Genomic DNA, 19,676 nt, shown 5'->3' with positions numbered 1-19,676 from the left:
AGCTCTAAAAAATTTAAAAAAAAAAAAATTCAGGGCACAAGAGCCCCAGGACCCAAAAGCTCTCCTTGGGAAAGTTCTAGAACCCTCAGAAACAACCTAGAACTCTTTAGAGAAAGAATATCTTTCACCAACAACCTTTTACAAACTTTAATAGACTGCCTGATGAAATGATCAAGGTAAGGTGTCTGGGGAGATTCTTGAGCCCCAGCCCTCTAAGGATAGGTCCAGGGCACAGATTTCTGCAGTGACTTTTAGAAGGCCATGTCCCCACAGCCTGGGCACCAAGCAAGCACAGTGGGGAGTCAGGAGCAGGCAGGATTGGTGCCCATCTGTAGGACCACCGGCTGGTCTGCTCTGACTGATGTAAGAAGCGTCCTACGATGATCCCAGGTTTCGTTTTATAGAAAAGAATCTCAAGGTGCCTAGGTTAGAGTTTGATGTCTGCATTTTTAGATGCTGAGTTTACAACTTTCTTTTTTTTAAAGCAACGTGGGTGGCACATAAAATCAGCACGATTTTATTGGGGGTTTGGTGGGGGTTTTATGCTCTGAATGTAGACAGAAAAACGAAACCTCCCGGGCTCTGGTGTCAGCTGATGAAACCCGTGTGCCACTCAAGGCTGACAGAGTCTGAGGGCGGGGTGCCTGCCATTAGGGGACCCAGGTGCCCAGGCCACAGAGTGCCAAAGAGCCCAAGCCCCTGTTCCTCCTGGCATGGCACAAGTGGTGCCATCTCCCAGCCTCCCAGCCCAGCAGGAGGGAGCAAAGGGGCACCACCTGTGGCAGGGCAGACAGCCGAGTCCAGCTGCCCTCCCGCAGCCAGGTCTTTTGGTGAGCTTCTCTGGGGCGACCAGGTCTCCAGGCCGGGTCAGGGGTTACAGCTGAGGCCAGTCACATCCTTCATGCACACTGTCTTGGCTCCCCGTAGTTAGCAGCTCAGTGCCAGCTGCAAGCACAGCCCGTCCTGTTCTGAGCAGCAAGTGGGGCCAGGAAACTCCCTGCCAGCTTTTCGGCCTTTGCTGGGCATGGAAGACCCACAAGGGCCTCCCGTGTCTCTGTTCCTGCATCGCTTTCTGGGAGCAGTTCCATTCATCACAGAGCCTTCTGACTTTGACCTTGCCTGGCTCCGACAAGGACTGCAGCTGCTCTCCTTGCAGTAGAACAGCACCCTGAAGTGCCAGGGACAAGGGTCCTGTCCCCATGGTGTGCAGCTGCCCCTTTGAGCCCAGAATGAGTCTGTTCCCGAGCCTCACCACCCCATCCCATAACAACTGCATTTGTTTTAGGGATGAGGCCAGGAAACCTGTCCCGGCCTGCAGAAAGTCTGCTCTGGGAAGGCTGCAATCCCCACTTCCCAGGCAGGGTTTAGGAGGGTTCCCACTCTGGAAGCCATGGCTCGCAACCCCAGCGAGGGGAAACAAAGGCAGGCTGTTGTGGGAGAATCCGGTGTGGCACCTTGAAAATGTTATCTTTGTTAAAGACGCAAAGAGGTCAAAACCATTACCCCTTATGCTGAATGTTCTACAGTTCTCTGCAAGGGTGGAGCGAGCAGGGAGCCAGGGCTGTTGTGAGACAAAACACAACTAGACACGGGCAACAGGGATCATGGGGGGGTTGAGGGAAAGCGCAGACCACAACTGGGAGCCACCCCATTGTCGAGTTTGTTCACTGAGTTTTGAGCCCGGAAGCCCACAAGGTTTAAACAGGAACTAAAGTTCCTGAAAACTTCACACGCTGCAGCACAGGCACCTCCGCCATGGGCAAGAATGGGTTCAGAGCCGAGGGCAAAGCGCGCCGCAGGACGTGTAGCAGTTACAATTAAGAACAAAACAGTTCTAACACTTCCATGTGCACGTGTTTGTGTCGGACAGGGGAGGTCCCCAGCCAGATTTGAACTGAAGTTTATTCCCAGGGCCAAGGGGAATAAAGGGATCAACTTGGACTTTCTACTCTACTCCGAGCCTCTGCGGTTGACTTTCTTTCTTTGAAGACTGTGAACTTCTGTTTTGTTTTTCTTTTTAAAAGATACGGATATAATTCCAGCACTTGGGAGACTGAGGCAGGAGGATCGCTGCGAGTTCAAGACCAGCCTGGGCTACAAAGTGAGCTCCAGGCCAGCTTGCACTGCATAGTGAGAACCTGTCTCAAAAAGACAAAAAAATAGAAGAACAAAACAAACAAACAAAGGCACAGGTGGTATTTCCCCGGCCAGTGGGCCTTATTTTTTCAAAAGCTAATGCGTGAAAAACACCAGTGTTCACAAGCCTGTCCCCTGAGGATGTGGGGTTCTAATGGGCCATCATTCCAGTGCGAAATGGGACGCATCACACACAGCTTTGCAAGCGCAACTCCCTCGTGTAATTAATTAAGCCTGTAATTATAGATCAATCTTTAAAAATGTAATTTGTAGTTTCCCAGCAATACTCACTTCAAACCTGACTTCTGATGTGGCCCAAATTATATTGGGACCAATTTTTACTGCTTGGAGACTCAGGTTAAACCAGGCTTCGGTTGTGATTGATTAAAATCTGTAAAATATTATTAAAGTTATTAAAATATATTGTAATTTCCGTGTTTATTGCTGAAGAGTAGCTGGTGTTTGTGGCCTGTACATGCGGCACTGCGGGGTGACCTTTGGGGCTTGCGGGATCTTTTTCTCCTCCTGCTGGTAGGGGAGCAGTAGCTGGTGTACCCTAAAACCAAGAGGGGCTTGAGCCCTGGTCACAAGCTAGTGTCAGCCGCACGTTCTCTGCCCTGATTTTTCTGTTGTTATTCATGATTATTGGATCAGCATTCTTTCGGTATTCATCTTCCCTCCCGGACTGACAGCTACAACAGGCGCTGTGCTCTGCTGTGGATTTTTAAAAGAACAGGGATTTGAGCAGGACTTCCAGGTACTAAGAAAAGAAGTGGGGATTTCCCAACAGAGAGAAAAGGGATCTCCGCACACGGCTGGTCTCTGATCCCAGCCTTTGTGGTGCCCCGAAGGGGAAGAAAGAATTCTGTGGTTTGGGGCTGCTCCCAGGCTGTGCATGTACCGAGGTGACCCTGTGGGGTGCCCTTTCTGCCATTAAGAAGGCTAACAAGGTAAACGATCCCAGAGTGGCATGGAAGATGTGGTGGGCTGGTAACCAGGGCAGGGGCTCTCCGGCTTGGCCTCTGCCACCAAGGGATGGAGGGGGGTGACATAATCGGCAGAGATGTCACACAGGACAGAGATGAGCACTTGTTTCCAGCTGTGGAGCAGGGCTGAGGAGACCACTGGGGGAGAGGGGCGCACTTCCAGCCCACCTGGCACAACCTGGGGATGCCAAGGCCCAGAGCCCGCGCCCTTCCTCCCCTCCACCCGCTTTGTTTCTGGGTGAACCGGCTGGTTCCCCAGAGCTGGCTCCACACCTGGCAGCCGTCCCCACCTCCAGATACCTGCCAAAAGGGGCGTCGGAGCCGAGCCTTCCCACCAAAAGGGCTCCTCCTGTTGGATTTCCACCCTGGAGACAGTTTTCTCATTAAGTGCCTGGTAATCTCCAGGATTACTCATTCTGACCAGCCGCTCCCCAAATACCTTTTGAGTCATTTGGGGTTTCTATCGCCTTGCATAAACTCTGAATTATTCTTTTTGTTGAAAAGATTATTATTAGGAAACACGTCGGTGAGCAGTCTGTACATGCCATTCGGCTCCACGCAGCAGATGCAGCCAGGCCACGCTCTGCAGGGGGAGAAGCGCTGCTCGGCTGCAGGGGGCAGCTGCCCCTCAGGTCCTCCACCTACACGGTGGCGGGGCGGGTGGGCGGGGAGGTAGTCAACATGAAGGTTTGGGGGGCTGGGGCCGTCACGCCACCCTCTGCTGCCAGCCCTAACCACGTGGGACCTGCCCCATTGTCCTCTGAGAATAAAATAGGGACAGTTGTGCTATGAGGAAATAATTTATTTAAAGCATACGCCCCCCCCCGCCCCTCACCGCGCTCCCCACACCCCCCCAAGACAACCTTTATTTTGGTACTGGGGTCTAAACCCAGGTACTTCACACTGAGCTACAGCTGCAGGCCTTATTTTATTTGAGACAAGCTATCTTTAAACTCCCAAGTTGCCCAGGCTGGGCTCAGACTTGTTATCTTCCTGCCTCAGCTTCCTGGAGCTGCTGGGAAAGGAGCTCCGGCCGCGGGGTTGGGCTCCACAACCCCCTGCTCTTATCTAACTTGCGCCCAGACCTCAGAACACATCTTTGACCAAGGAAGGCGATTCAGACCCTAGGTGAAAACAGGGCAAAGGGCCACCAGTGTAATCCGCGGATAAGACTTAGAGGTAGCGGTGGGCTTGCGCCGCCCTCTACTGGCCACGAAGCGAAGCTCTCGTCTGAGAAGAAACGCAGAAAGGAGGCGGGTGAAGCAGAGGAAAGCGCGAGGCAGCTCTGCTGCGCCCCCCAGCAAAATCCTCCCGCCCCGCGCAGGTTTTCTTCATTTTGCCTCACTGCAGTGAGCCCGCTGCTGGGATGGGGTGAGGTGTGGCTAAGAAAGAGCAATTATTTTTGTATTTAACTTTTAAGAAATGTTTGTGTACACGGATGCAGGGCGGAGAACTCACACCTGTCGGGGAGCGTGCACAGCACACCCGGCATCTTTTCCTCTTCGCCCTTGCTCTAGGATGTCTCTTTAGCCTGGTGGGCAGTATTCCAGCCCGGAAACTCTTTGCCTTTTTTGGACAAAGATGCAACATTTTCATTTTGTCCTGGGCTTTTCAAATTCTATAGGCAGCTCTGAATTTAACCGCTGTTTCTTTCCCTTGTTTTGTTTTTTGAGACAGGGTCGCCCGCACTGGGGCCCAGGCTGGCCTTGGGCTCACAGCGATCCTCTTGACTCAGCCTCCTGAGTGCTGGGCTGGCAGGTCTACACCACCGCGCCCAGCTAACGTTAATTTTTGTGAGCTCAGGTTTTTCACTTCTGCGTAAACACAGGCTGGAGCACCCCGGACCTCGCAGCTGACACAAGACAGGCCGTGGACCTCCTGGCCAAGGAGGACTGAGGCCTGTATTTGCCTGGTGGAGAGTGGACACCTGAGGCCATGGAGGTTAGGGGCCAGCAGGGTGCCTATGGATGATGTGGAGGGTGTGAGGGTGGCAGGTACCCGGGCAGAAGCCCAGGTGGGCTTCCCAGAGGAGGGGACCTGGTGCCAGATAGGAAGGAGGAAGGGAGTGGGTTCAGTGTGCAGGGTGGGGACCTTGGTGAGCGAACAGGCTCAAGGCTGGCAGCCGAGAGGTGCGAGGGCCGTGTTGCCCAGAATACAGAGAATCACGGGAATGGCGGGCAGGAGGCACCCTTCGCCCCAGGACTCACCTCTTGTGACTTCCGGACCTGCTCGCTCCTCTGCCTCCTCCAGCTCAGTGAGAAGAGCGCCCTGCTCCAGCGCTCCTGTCTGTGCTGCCCGGCCTTCTGGGGTCCCGCGCCTTCCCCACCTCAGAGTGTCCTGTGGGCCTCAAGTCAAGGACGGGGTGGGACGGAGGGGAGCCCTGCACCTGTCCAGCAGAGCAGTTCCCCACCCCCTCTCCAGCCCGTGGCAGCACACCTGGCCGCTTTCTTGGACACCTCTACATCCCTGCAAGTTTGCGCAGCAGCCAGGGCCACCAAGAGTGCCAGAGTCTCTCCCAAGAGGTTCCCGGCCGGCTCCTCCCGGTGCTTCCAGCCCAGGGCCCTGGGGTCCCTGTGAGGCAACTGGGAAGTTGTGCCGCACACAGCACGGAGCGGCCATGTGCAGCCGCTCCTGAGGCCCATCCGGAGCTTTTCAGTGCAGTAAACCAGTGTCATTTTCATGTAAATCCCTCAGAGTTTTGCCTCTGTGCAGCCTCGGTGGTGCCGGAATCCGGGTTTGGGGAAAAAGGGGACGTAGAAAGGGTCAAGATGGGGGTATTTGTGTACCAATTTCCCACGATGAGCGCATCACTTCCGGAGGTGGTCTATCCGCACAGGAGGAGAGGGAGAGAGGAAGACAGCCCAAGAGACCAGGCTGCGGGCCAGGCATGGCCCACCGCGCATGATGAGCGGTCCCCACAGCATAGGAATCCCTCCAACGGGAGGGACGAGCCAGCTGGCCGGAGTCCCACAGAGTAAACCCCCCCCCCACACACACACACCAGGTAGATGAGGTCGCAGAAGTGTCAGATGCAAAGGAGGAGGGAGCACTGTCACCTGTTGTCCCTGTGGCCAGCCCTAGTGGGAGGGTCACAGCGAAGAGTTTCTGAGCGTGTGCTGCTTGGATCGCAGGTGCTGCCTTTCAGCTTCCGAGGCGCAGTAGTCAGCGGACCCAGACCTAGCGGCCCTGTTCGCCTTCCGTCTATGCACACGGAAGCGAGGTGCAGAAAGGCCGGGCAATGTCGACACAGCTGTTGTTGGCATCTCCACGCGGAGGGCCCATCGCAGGCTGTACTTTCCACCCTCACAGGAACTTGGGGCCTCTCCGTGGACGCGCCCTCTTTGCTTCCTGTTTACGGCTGTTCTGATTAGGGATGGTGAGGCCAACTGATTGGGATAAATCACAACCAGGCCCTGCTCCAGCCATGGTGCAGGCCTCCTTGATTATAATTATGTCATTAGCATCAGGCTCCGTTTACGGGGGTGCTGGGCTTGGGACCCAGCCAGCACCCAAAAGCAAGGCAGAGGGGGATTTAGCCCTGGGACCGGCTTCTGCGCCTGCCAGCCCACCTTTGTCTGTGTGCTTGGAAGTCAGGCACAGGCAGGGCCGTGGGCATCCTAGGAGGCCCCCTCATTAGTCGCAGACAGAAGACAAGACCACTCTTTGAAGCTGGGAATCCAGAACCCAGAGCCAGAGGGGCTGAAAAGGACGGCCTGCACCGAGGACGTCACAGTGTCCACGATGCTGGGGACAGCACTGGCCTTCTGTATCCCAATGCCATCTCCCTCAGGAGCTGTCCCATGGGTTCACTCAGGACCACTCAGGTGGGGCGCCCTGTTGACCATCAAGATAGCCCTGAGAGTAGGGGCATCACAATGTAGTAGGGGAAGTGGACAGCCAGTGTGCAGAGCAGCCAGCAGGGGGCTTGGCACCCAAGGGCCTGGTCCACAGTGGGCACCAGGAGCGACCGGCAGAGCTGGCCACAGAAGAGCGGGTATTCATTGGTCCAGGTCGGCCTTCACACCTTCCCTTAGGCCCTAGCAGAGACCTCAGAGGAGACGGGGTGTGCCTGGGGGACCCGGGAGCTACAGGGAGGCTGGCGAGGCATCCCCAAAGCCAAGACTGGTAGGGGTCAGGCAGAGAGCAAAGGGCGAGGCACCAAGACAGGCGGAGTGTGGGGAGCTGGTGGCCTGGGGTCAGCCAGGGTTCCCTGGTTGCAAGCCACAGTGGCCACAGCTGGAGAGAATTCCATGGAGACCTCACAGATTGAGGGAGGCCAGACACCAGGGTTGGGCAGGGACAGGACCAGGCAGAAGTACCATGACACCCCAGAACAGGAACAGACAGGTCAAAGCACTGCCTCTGGGGTGGACCAACAGCACAAGTGTGCCAGGCCTTTGTGCCCTTGGGTCGAGACTCAGACCACAGGAAGGAGATGTTCACTTGGCTTAGTTTGGCTGCTGCTTTTATGCTTTGCCTGGTGTGGCACTGAACCCAGGGCCCTGTCTCTAAAGGAAGAAGAGGAAGCCCTCAGAACAAACTGGACACATAGGGAAGCAGGAATAGATGCCCAGCAGTGGTTTTTGGCGAAACCGGGGATTGAACTCAGGCCCTTGTGCTTGCCAGGAAAGTGCTTATTCTACTGAGCCATCTCCCTGGCCTCTCTATTAGGCTCTTTATGCCCTTTCAAAGGTAGCAAAGGCAGAGCTGTGAGATTTCCTCCTGGCAGTCACACCCTATAGCTTGTGTGAAGGGACGGCAAGATAGCTCCGCAGACTAAGTGCCTGCCCAGGCAAGCGCAGTTACCAGGGTTCGATCCCCATCACCACATGCCATACCGGCCCCACCGTGGGCACACTGAGTCGGGCACCACGTCCGGATGTGGTGGCACACATGCTTGTAACTCCAGCACTGGGGAGGCTGAAAACAGGAGGATCACTACAAGTCCGAGCCGCATAGCAAGGCCCTGTACCAAATACATTAAAAAAAGAAAGCAAGCAAGCTGTCTACATGTAGCTCCTGTGCTCCCCTCTGAGACCTAGGTCACGAGCACTGAAGGTGCACAGCTCCTGAGAGTTTCCTTGCTACTCTAAGGGACAGGGACAGCTGAGTGCTGTGCAGTGACTAACAAGAGGAATAAACAAGACGCTCCCCAGAGTAAGCTCCGAACAGGGTCTCGATGGTGGAGAAGAATGCCAGACCGACCAGCTGAGAGCCGGTGGCCAGTCGGTAGCGTCTATTGCGAGGCATCAAGCAACACAATCTCGAGGATACAGGACAGAACCGAGTTCTGCTCTTCCTAGGAATGGCAAGCTCTGCTCTGCCTTGTCCCTCCGGGCCTCCTTTAACCCAGACACTTCTGGCTATAATTGCACAGCCTTTGGCTGAAATCTTCACTTGAGAAAAACCAAGAGTCCTGGCGAGATCATGGATGCTGAGCCAGACAGCGCGGGACGGAGGCGAGGGTAAAGTCACTACAACCTTCAGAGTGGCTTTCGCAAAGCTTTGCCTGCTCCTCAGCTTCTTCTGGTCAGACAGACTGCGGGACGCCATCGCTTTGCCCAGAATGGGCCTTCTCCATTGAGGGTGGACAGAGGTGCACCATCTGCACCCACACGCAGCCCTGCAGCTGGCTGCACACCCACTCTCCGCTACCCCAACTGTCTAGGTTGGGAGTCTATCCTGTGATTGTAGACACACTCCTCAGACCTAAGCCTCGTGGCTGCCTTGCTTGTAGTTTTTATTCCAACAGAAGTCTTTCAGGGGCTGGTAAGATGGCTCAGTGGTCTAAAGCACCTACTTAGAACAAGCTAAGCCAAGTAAAGCACAGGGACCGGGGTTCAATCCCCCAGCACCACAAGCCAGCCAGCCCCGCCCCCTGGTGGGCTGAGCTGGCCACACACACACACAAAATAAATAAATAAATAAATGTTAAAAAAAAAAAAAGAAGTCTTTCAGATAAGCTGAAAAAAGAAGAAAACATCTTGGGAAATGAGAAGGGGCAGAAGCAGCCTCCAAAGACTGATGTCATTGCTCCTCCCCACTTCCATCCATGTCCCTGCCCAGGTGGGAGGACGTGGCCCTACCCCTGGCCCTGGCTTCCCAGCAGCTGTGGAGGGGACAGACCTGTCCCCCTCTGCACCCTCCATAGTCGCCCTGCATCCTCCAGCCCCAGCCCTCTCAGCCTGGATGGATTGCACCCAGGAAGCGAGGACCCCGTCCGCAGGGCCCCAATGAGGCCAGGAGGTACAAAGTCTAGGCCAGGTCTGGGCCGAGTTGCCTGGCTTCAACTGCGGGGATCCCCCCCCCCTACTTTTGTTTGCCTTCCCTCAGCCCAGAGTGCTTGGTATTTAATCAACCCTGGAGCTGCCCTAAAGGTCACTGGCCATTCCAGGCAGTGCTGAGCTCCCCCAGGCGGGGTCCCACCTGAGCAGCCCCCCTCCCAAGCTGCCCTCCTTCTTCCTTGGGAGGAAGAGACAAGGGGTGAGACCTCTAGCCAGGAGGTTGCTTCTCTGCTTTAAAGGGCTGTCTGTCCTCCCATCCTGTCCTGGCTTACCTTGTGACCAGAGCTCACTCAGGGATGTCACACAATGATGTCACAGCTGATTGTAGGACCCGCAGCAGCCAGCAAGCCAGGGAGCAGCTCTTCAAGGACCTGTGGGCTCAGGGACTGTCCCGCAGCCCCAAGACCTGGGCTCATCGGTAAACTGTCCCCAGGACACAGGGGTGGCCATCTGCATGGGCACCCTGTCCTGTGGCTGCCACAGTCCTGGGTAGAGGTCCAGCGCTAGGGTGACGTTTCTGCCCCCAGGGCCACCCACTCCCTGCCTGAAAGCCTGCTCCAAGTGGGGTGGCTGTGGGTGCAGGTGGGCCGGGGAGGAGGGCCAGTGGTTAGGAGCCTGCTGTGCCCCCTACTGGAGGGTGGCAGTGTCTCATTCTCCATCCAGTTCAGGCAGGTGGGAAAGGGCCAGACCAGAGGTGCTGCTGCCAGCAGCCAAGGCAGTAGGGGAGCAGGCGAGGCTGGGACAGGGGAGGGAAACTTGCAGACAAGAAGAGGCTGGGTGAGCTCAGGAAGGAGTGAGTGATGACAGCTGGAATGGCAGAGATCTAAGATGCACCCACTGTGCATCACAACTGGAGACTGTCACTGTTGAGCTTCTCATCTCTGGTTGCTCTTTCGTAGCCTCCTGAGGTGCTCCTAAATGTGCAGGCCACCACTGTGTATGGGTGATGGATGTGTCATCCAATGAGGATGTGTTACTTTTTTATGTGATACGGGATTAAACCCAGGGCCTACACACTAAGCTACACACCCAGCCCACAACCCCTTTTAAAAATATGAATGGAGACTTGCTAAGTGGCTCAGGCTGCACTCAAAATTGTGACCCTCCTGCCTCAGCCTTCCAGAGCGCTGGGATTATAGGCATGCCCACCACACCTGTCTGAGAATGTCATACTTTAATACACACCTGAAAACTAGTTATTTTGCACCAATTGATGTTTTTATAGACATCATTGGGGTGCTACTGGCTCATCATTTTCTCTCTCGGAACAGATGAGAAATCCTTGTGTACAACCCACCACATACTCCATTCCAGTAAGTCAATAGAAGCAGCCATGCCATCATAGAACTCTGACTTCCTGGTTTCATCTGATTGGCCCAGAATTGAGCACTGGATTCCAGCCAAGCCAATGAGAGTCCTTCCCTGGGAAATGGTCTTTGCTTCCTTGCCTGGTAGAAGGCAGTTCTTGGTTATCATGAGAAGCCAGGCAATCAGTCTAGGAAGAAGTGAAACAGCAGTGCAGAAAGGGCCCTGGAGTCCTGAGGCCGGGATTCCTCTGGCCATCTCCGTGCCACCCCGTAGCCTTCTCAGATTCTTCCATCTCTGCAGCTGGCTCAGGCTGGGGTCTCAGCTCGTTCAAGGCCAAGGGAGCACAGAGGGAAGGAGCCATGGTGGGCGGCAGCACCAGCACCCACAGCGTGGGCTATGGGGGGGTCTTCCTGCACCCACGAGCTGCCGCACAGTGTGGAGGGCTGGCTGGGGCCACCTCTTGCACGCTACCTCCCCATCTTCAAGATGCCCTGGGAGAAGGGCGCCGGGAAGAGTCGTGACAAGCCTGTCGCATCCCATGCCCATACACGACAGGTTGTTTTTTACCCAAACATCTGGATTTCTTCCCTGCCTCCTGACTTCTGTAGACTTCAAAAAGATGGAAAATCTTTCTCACGTCTCATCCTGGGCTCCCCAAACCCTCGGGCGGAGCTGTCTCTCCTGCCAACGCCTATGTTGTGCCCAAGCCCGTGCCAAACTCCAGGACCAGACAGAGCTGGTACCCGCTGATTCACAGGTGCAGGCTGGGCCTTCTCGTCCCGCCCAGCCCCTTGCTAATTGGCGTGTGGGATCCACACCTTCACCACTCCTCAGGATTAGAGGCGGAGCTCCCAGTCCAGACTCACAACCCTGGCCTCAGTGTGAGCTGAGGCTGAGACTTCCACTGTATGCCAAGGGCAACTAAAGTCAGCCCAGGCGACCGGGCCAGGTTCTCCTAAGAGGGTCCCCAGGCGCCTGGGTTGCCTGTGAGGCTACAGATGACAGAGGATGCCTTGCCGTCCTTGCCTGTGGCCTCATTGCAGCGTCACCAACAAACCTCAGTCCTCACAGGTCTTGGGTTGAAGCTGGGGAGACAGAAACGGCCATATGCACCTTGCCTGGGGGAGGGGCCGAGAGGACAGAAAACAGAGCACGAAGAAGCCCCTGGGAGGAAGTCGTGTGGACCCGTAGGTCTGGGAAGGGGCCCAGAGACCAGTTTGGATCCTGAGATTGGGACAGCAAGGCTGTGGCTTTGGAAGAGGGCTTCTGCACAGCGGGAGGGCGCAGCTGGGCTTTTGAGAGAGGAGCAGTTTCTTTTTTTTCTTTCTTTCTTTTTTGCGGAATTGAGGATTGAACTCAGGCCCTTGCACCTGCCAGGCAAGCGCTTATTCTGCTGAGCAGTTTTCCCAGCTGCGGTGAGGGCCCCCCCAGGCCCACAAAAGCCAAGGCCCTGGAATGAGCAACACAGGGAGAAGTGGGCACTTCGGGTTCTCTGAGGAGGGGCGGGGTGCAGCCAGGGCTGCTCTCCCTTTGTGTGGCACAAGAGCTCCTGCTGGACTCTGAGGAGGGCAGTGGACGCCGGGACCTCTGACCCCTCTGCCACAGCCAAACTTGGTGACATGGAGGCACCATTCACAGGTTCCCTGGGTGCCTCTCTGCTTCTCGTCTGTAGTTGTGTGCACATCTGTGGGGACAGCCTGGGCATGGGAGGTCAAGCTGGGAGCCTCAGGCAGGTTGCAGAAGAGGTCAAGGCAGACAGGGACCTGGGCATCCAAGGGACAGCACAGGAGTGAGCAACTGAAAGTGTGAGTGTGTGCGGCTCAGAGGGCCCAGGGATCCCGGCCCGGCTGAGGAACCAGGGCCACCGCCCCCCAGGCAGGAAAGCTGTGGCTTCTCCCAGCCCTTCAGGGATGCATGTGTCATTGTCTACCATCAACTATTGTGAATGGTTCAGGGCCAGTGGAAGGGCTGGGCTGCCGTCCCCCACCAGGGTGAACAGTTTGCTCAATGTACCTACCTCCCCCCCAAACAACTGTTTATGAACAAATTATAGCTGTTTTGCCCCTCACCCTCAATTCTCTATCGCCTAAGGGCCACCACACGCCTGTAATCCTAGCTATTCTATGCAGGAGGCTGAGGCAGGAGGACCAAGATTCCAAACCCAGCCCAGGCAACTAAGTGAGACCCTGGTCTGTCTCAGAGTAAAACTTGAACAGGGCTGGGAATGTAGCTCACCGCCAAGGGCCTGGATCAAGCTCCCAGTCCCACAAAAACTACACAAAGACTCCCCTCAGCAGAGCCCACCTGGTGCAGAAGCAGATGGTGACAGCAGGGTGCCCAGGGCCCAGGTCAGGCTGCGCCATGCAGTCTCAGCCTCCTGTGTCACAGGATATATCGTCCTCGGTGACAAGTGGGGCAGCTGAAGAGGCAGGAAGGAGCTACTTGAGCCCAGAGTAGGGGTCGCCTGGCCTCACTGCTCCCAGCACTGTGGGGGTCTAGGCCTGGTGCTACACCAACCCCCACTTTCCACTCTCTACGATGCTCCACACCCTGTAATGTGACCCTGCAGTTGGTCACACGGTGGCCTTCCCACGGTGCCTGCCACAGCTGCCCCCTGAATCAACCCTGTGATGCCCGGCTCTGCTGGCATTAGAGGCAATCGTCTCACCTCCAAGTGGTCTCTGGGCTGAGGTGCGGGATCTCCCTGGTGCCCTGGCAAGGGTCGTGACAGCTCAGTGCCTAGCGTTAGGGAGAGAGAAGTGGCCTGCGAAGAGATCCTCTCCCCACGTGGGGGAGGTGGCTGGCCCAACCACATCCTTCCAGGTGTTTTGGGGTCTCTGAGAGGCTTCAAGGTGTGGGGCGCTAGTTTGGGACTTAGAACAGGCACAGCCAGCCCCTGAGGTGTCAGCAGGGCCCTGGTCTGCAGACACAGAACTCAGGCTCTCTGGACCAGGAAGAAGCCAGGCTCCCATGAGACACTGGGGCAGATGCCAAGCCTGGTTACCCCACACCCCCAGTGGCTGCAAGACCTGTGACTCAGGGCAGGGCTCCTGGTCTTTCATCTTCCTGTGCTTATACAGCTGTGCATTTTAATAACAAAGGGCTGTGAACAGTTCCTTGAGCCAAAGGAAAGTCCTCTTTTGTACAGTAAAGCAGGAGGGTCCCAGGGGCTTCCTGGAGAGCCCCCTGCTCCAGCCTCTCCTCCAAGTCCCACACCCAGCCAGGGCAGTGCACCCTCCTCCAGCTCCTCTTTGGCCATCAGTGGCCACTGCAGATCTGGTGCTGCCCCTCCCCGGCTAGACCCTTCAGTTTATGGAGGGACAGACAGACACAGAGATGGCAGCTGGGTTCTCTCTCCATTCCACTTCAAGGGATGCTGCGTATCTACCCAGCAGCTGCTACACACACCCGGTGTCCATGCCTTCTCCAAAAGGCTTTTGTCTGGCTGTTTCCCATTGTAAATAACAACTTCCACCTCTATCAGCCTGAACGACCAGGGGATGATTTATAGAAGTGACACAAATCATCCATTCCTGCTGGAAAGCCTTCCACTTCCATGCACGTCCATACCTGTGGTTTCCTGCATACCAGATTCAAAGGCTGCTGCTGATTTTCCCTGGAATCAAATCAGAACACTGTTCCTTCTACTCAGCACCTTGCAAAACAAACCTCGTTAGTCAGGAAGCAATTATGAGACTTTTAGCTGTAAAGAGACGAGCTACTGCAGACCCTGGATCCTTCTACCTTCACGTGAACTTCAGCCTGAAACTTCTGACCTTCACACCACAACGGGGCTGCACCAGCTCCACCAATCACCTCCTCTCCAGCAGCATCCAGATATAGAAAAACCTATTTCCATCTAGAGCATCCTTTTTAAAACTAAAGAAAGCCTCACCCCAAATCCCCTTAGTAGATGTCTCCCTAGAATGTATGGACCAGAACCTAGCCCATGTTCCTCCACAAGAGTAATTGTAAAGGGGATTGAGTACTTGGATTTGTCAAGACCAGTGCTTGGCCAACTGCGGCCTAGGGGCCACATCCTGCCACCACACATATTTTGCAAATGGTCTCAGGCATTCGCTTGCACAGAACCCACAAGTGCTCCATGGTACTGTGTTAGTGATTTTACGCCTGGCACAAGTCGCTCACAGAAAGCTCATCAGCCCTGGTACAGAAGGAGAGGAGGCTGTGTCCAGAAGAGAGGAGGCCATCCTGGGGACCCTCAGGTGCACCTGCAGCAGAGCCTGCCTGCGGGTTCATGTTCAGCTCATCAGAACCAAAACACACCACCTGCTCTTGTGGAAACCCAGTTACCCGCGGGAACCTGATCTAGGGGATCCTTAACATTAGAAACGCGGACAATAAAAGTCCTAGGGAGGGCCAGGGAGATGGCTCAGTGGAATAAGCGCTTCCCTGGCAAGTGCAAGGGCCTGAGTTCAATCCCCAGTTCCGCAAAAAAAAAAAAAAAAAAAAAAAAAAAAAGATATAAAAGTCCTAGGGAGAACCCAGCGCCCGTGGGTGGCTGCTGGACAAGTTGCGTGTCCTTGGGAGCTGAGCATCAGGGGCTCCCTCTGGGACCCTTGCTGCAGGCTGGATGTTGGGGCAGGACAAGAAGGGATGCGTAGGACACCTGGACACTGGCATGGCACACTGGGCACCCCTCTATCTCCAAGGACTTCCAACATCCTGGCCACCTGGGAGTTTGGAAGCAGCTACTGACTGAGCAGAATGCTTTCATGGTGTCATTTGCTTCATTTTGTTCAAACAATTGGAACCACGTATTCTGGCCAATCCCACCTCTGTGGGACTCGGATCACAAGAAGGGGCCATGGGTCCACACGGACCTGGACTGGCATCCTGGTTTTTGGCTTTGGCTGAAGCAGGAGGCTCTGCCTTTCTGGGACTCAGCTTCCTCATCTGTAAAATGGGATCAAAGTAGAGCCTCACTTCACACCAGAGGCTACTCTGCCCCAACAAGGAGACTCCGCCATGTGACTGTTCCTCCCGCCCAGCAAAGACCTGGGTGGGGCTTGAGCCCAGGACCCAGGACCCCATCAGCCTTCTCTGCCCAGCTGTGACAGCTTGCAGGTGCACCAGCTGAGGTCAACCAGGGAAGAGGAAGAGGATCCTGGGGGAGGAGTACAGAGGCCTAGAGGCAGCGGCCAGCAGAGGGCAGCAGCCACCTGCGAGGCAGAGGCTCAGGCCCGGCCCACTGTCCTGGTCTGTGCCGACTTGGTGACAACAGCTGGAGCCTCGGGCCTCACGAGGTGCAGACAAATGCCTCCGGATCACACCATGCCTGTCACAAGAGGCAGAGCTGCAGGCAACAGGACATGGCCACTTCCTTCCATCCCACCTTGACCTCAGGCCACTCAGAGCAGTCACAGAGTCACGTGGGCCCAGAGCAGAGTGACCCTCCCATACTCATACCCTAACCCTACTCCCTACAGAGCCACCACTTCGCACAGCAGAGGTGACTCGAGAAGGACCTTGGGACAGGAAGATTTCTCGGATGGCCCAGGGTTGCCGTGACCTTAGGGCTTCACAGGATGGAGACAGGAGGTCAGAGTCAGACAGAGGCCGTGTGACGAGGCACCCCAGGCTGGCATCTAGAAAGGAAAGGCCACAAGCCCAGAGCCACTGAGCAGGGCTCTGGGAAGGGGAGGAGAGCACGGGGAGTCTCTCCAAAGCCCCGGGAAGGAGGCCTCATGCTGTCACCACAGCTCTGATTTGAGCCGGGGAGGCTGCTTCAGATCTCTGACCTCTACAACTAAAGACGGTACATGCGCGTTATTTGGAGCCACAGCTTGCAACAACTGGTTGGAGCAGTGAGAAGAAATGACGGCAACACAGCCGGCACCGCCTCGCGGCACCCGCGGCCACACTGCGGGGCCCTGGGCTCTGAAGGGGCCTGGGGCCAGGACGTGCTCCGCCGTCAGCTGCCGCCTGCCTTCCTCCCGCAGGCGCGAGCTTGCTGAGCGCAGCGTGGCCGGGACAGAGTGAGACAGCCTTCTGCTGGAGGGAGGCCGGCAAGGGTCACACGGGGTCCTCAGAGAGCAGACGTCATGGAGGGCCTCCCGGCGGAGGGGACGGTCGGTAAGTGGGGGTCAGTGAGTGGGAGCCTGGGGACAGCGGATGCAGACAGCGGTCCACCCCGCAGCCTCGTGGGAGGCACCAGACTGGGCTGGAGCGCGGCAGCGAGGTCCCGGGAGGGCTGGGGACAGCATGGTGCCTGGAAGACTTGGCTTCTGGGTCTCGGGTTCCGGGATGACACCTGGCAGTTCTGTTTCCGTTCTCTGTCTGGCCCTGCCCCAGGCAGCGTGTGTCCCATTATGATCATGATCTAGGGAGGCAAAAGCCAGCACACTTGCGGTATCTGCCGGGTCCGCAACGCGGCGCTGTCGCCGGGAAACCTGCGGCCACCAGAGGGCGCGCAGGAGCCTGGCTCCAGGACACCTCCGAGGCGCTGGTCACATTGGCGCCTGCTGCTGCGCGTGCACTCAGCATATACACACTTAATATTCATACCCACGTGCACAGTGGTGTCCTGGTAGCACATGTACTCACGTGTGCTCACACTCATTCACACAGGCACACGCACCTGCACTCACACAGCAAGGCACGCTCGCGCTGACCCAGGGCTCAGGGACACTCATCCCATACACTCAAACACATCGCGAGGCACAAGCCTCACACACACGCATCTCTGTTGCACTCATCACCGCCTCACACGCACTCACCTCTCTCGCACGCACCCTTGTACATACCCGGGTGCACGCCCACACTTGCTCACACACTCCCCATGTATCCACTAGCACACTCATGCAGGTGTGGTCACCCAGCCCCACCCACCCGCTCATATGTGCGCATGCGCACACACCCAGCACCCACAGGCCAGTCAGGGCGCCCCTGCAGGAGGAGGCCTCGCCACTCCTGGAGCCTGGTCTGTGACACAGACTTGCAGGAAGCCACAGGGCCAGGCAAGGGCCAGCCAGATCCCCAGAGGGTCAGAAACCTGGAAGGTCAGCGGGCAGTGCGGCAGCGGGCAGGAGATCCTGACCAGGTCTGTCCCAGCTGGAGGGTCCCCTGGCCCCCTGGCCCGGTGTCCACGGGATGGTGACTCCTGCACCTCTGGTGTCTCACTCTGATCTGGGAAGACACCTGCTCAGGCCGTGCCCATTGCACAGGTGGAGCTTGGGGCCAGGGGCACTGAGCTCAGCAGAGGAATCTCGCCAGGGGGTCTGTGCGGCTGCACCGGTGCTCTGCTGGACATCATGAGGATGCAAAGGTCATGACGGCTTGGGAAAACGGTTGCTGTTACCCCAGCCATGTTGGTTTTACAGACACGTCAGCTCCACTGTGGTCCCTCCAGAAGGGGAGATGGAGGCTCGGGGCAGTTGAGGCATTTGCTGCAGCTGGCATGAAGCAGGCTCCAGCAGCTGAGCTCCGGGGTCCCAGACTGTTTGGTGACAAACCACCACAGCTGTGGGGCTGGAAACACCTTAAATGTGGCACCCTGGGCACAGGAGCCCCGGGCCTCTGCGCCTTGGGTCTGGCTCCCGGCCTCCGCTCCCTGCTGTGGCTTCCTCTCATATCAGCTGAGTCTCAGGGAGTCTGTCTGCACCCCCATCTCTCCTTGCCTCCCTTTGCCCCTGCCAGCCATGCTGTCGCTGTCTCTGGCTTGAGTACCCACGGTCGTCTCTCTCCCACTTCCTGTGCAGCTGCATCTCTCTGTGCCGCTCTGTTTGTCCCTGCATCTCCCCAGGGCTGTGTCTCCCCCCAGGGGTCTGTCCCCTGTGGTGCCTGTGCATGTTCCTTACCTCCACCAACACACACACATACAGACACATGCGCCCGTGTTACCCTGGAGGAGGGCACCTCCTCCATGTCCCACCCCCACGGATAGACTCTGACACCCTTGAAGCCCAGAGCTCATGGCCTGCTCAGACGCTCTGATGTGGACCACCCCCAAAAGGATCAGAACCCTGAGACCCCCAGGGACTTCCACACCCCAGCCTGTGCCCCACACAGACCTCTGTCATCCCCTCGGACAAGGCAGTGGACACCACAGATGTCATCAATCTGCATTCAACAATTTTCTTGCTTTTCCATCAACATCTGAGCATGTTGGGTAACCAGGACAGACGTGGCTGGGAATCTTCTCCATTCCTCTCTTCCTGCCACTCTAAGGGCTGGTGAAACTAAGTCTTCACTTTCTCAGCCAACAAAACACACAGGGAAGTCTATGAAAGCCCAAGAACACTTCTGATTTCATGCTGAAAGGGGCAGACATCATGAAAGTCGTAACTCTCTTCCTGCTTTGATCGCTCATCTGATGGCTGGTGAAGCAGCAGCCATTTTGTGACCTTGAGGAAAGGACATGAGGATCAGGCATCAGCATGGACATGGCAAAAACCGCTGTCTGCAGCAGCGGCTGCCTTCCTCCTATCTACCTGAGACACGCATGGAAGGCCCCACTGAAGCGAGACACTGCCCTTGGGACAGCACACCAGCCCATCCTGCTCTCAGCACTTCTTTAGATGAAATAACCAGTGTACTGGTTAAATGCCAAGAGCGGAAACTCAACTCACAGTGGCTTAAGCAAAAGAGGGTCTTCAGGCTTCTTTGAGAAGCACAGCGGAAGGGCATCTGGCTTTGGCTGAGACTGAAAGCAGAGGCTTCTATCAGGGTTCCCTGGGCTCAACACTGTGAGTGTCCAGCACTGGACAGGACTGTGCTGTGGGCCAGCTGGTCCCCTCACTTCTGCCCACCAGCTTTTCACTACTCTGACAAAACGCCAAGATAAGCAACTTAAAGAGGAAGCATGAGTTTAGCTCATGGTCTCAAAGGGCTCAGTCCATGGTTGGCAGCTCCAGGTCAAGAGCATCATGGTGGACTGGCATAGTAGAACACAGCTGCGTGCCTCATGACACCAGAGAACAGAGCAAGAGAGGGAGGGAAA

The sequence above is a fragment of the Octodon degus genome, unplaced genomic scaffold (assembly GCF_000260255.1).
Source record: "Octodon degus isolate 3935 unplaced genomic scaffold, OctDeg1.0 scaffold00077, whole genome shotgun sequence".
In the NCBI taxonomy this organism is placed as follows: Eukaryota; Metazoa; Chordata; class Mammalia; order Rodentia; family Octodontidae; genus Octodon; species Octodon degus.
Note: the sequence above shows the minus strand (reverse complement) of the source record.